This window comes from Gymnoscopelus braueri (assembly GCF_963280865.1).
Source record: "Gymnoscopelus braueri genome assembly, chromosome: 4".
NCBI classification, from domain to species: Eukaryota; Metazoa; Chordata; class Actinopteri; order Myctophiformes; family Myctophidae; genus Gymnoscopelus; species Gymnoscopelus braueri.
Window position 1 is genome coordinate 4,828,114 of NC_137605.1, and position 981 is coordinate 4,829,094.

The window sequence follows — 981 nt, forward strand, 5'->3', positions numbered from 1 at the left end:
TGACTAATTACAACCTAATAATATGATTGTGAACTGGACCATTCTGCAATAATGTTGTTGCCAGGACTTTGAATGGAATACAACTTTAAATGCAGTAAATGAGTTTTAATAGTAACAGTGCATATTTGCTTTTGTTTTGGTCAAATGTTTATTATGTTTGCTTAGCCTACTTATTCAACACCGTTTTTCCACTTCCAGTATCTTCCATTACAGTGGACTCTTCCCTCGTCTCTGTTGTTTAAAAACAACATTTATTGAGGCCACAGATTACTCACTAATTATTACACCATGTCTGGATGTATGATTGTGATTAATTCATATCAGGAATCAAAGCGTCTGTTTATGTGGGAGGCGAGGAGGAGGGCACGCTACATGCTAATGAGTGGGAGGGGCATGCAAATAAATTATCAGTGGTGAGAAAAGTACTCAAATGTTTTACTTAAGTATCAATCCTGTAATGTAGAAGTACTCTGTTACAAGTAAAAGTCCGGAATAAAAAATTTACTTGAGTAAAAGTACAAAAGTATTGGTATAAAAATGTACTTGAAGTATCAAAATAAAAGTAGCCTACTAAAATGTTTGAAAATAGCAGATCTACAAGGTCACAACGCGTCGCGATGAGACGCCGACGCGTTTTGAGCTTATAGATCGGCTATTTTCAAATAGCTTAAGTATAAAATAGGGCTAAAGTGGTTAATGTGTGTTTTATATGTAGCCTATAATGTATATCTGCAAAGTAACTAGCAACTAAAGTTTTCATATAATCGTAGTGGAGTAAATGTACAATATTTGCCGCTGAGATGTAGTGGAGTAGAAGTAAAAGCAATGCACGTAGACAATTGGAAATACTCTAGTAAAGTAAAAAAATACCTCAACATTGTACCTACAGTATGCTTGAGTACATGTACTTAGTTACTTTACGCCACTGGAAACTACCCGTCTGCTATTGGTTGGGTACGTCAGAGGGGGCGGAGTTACCAC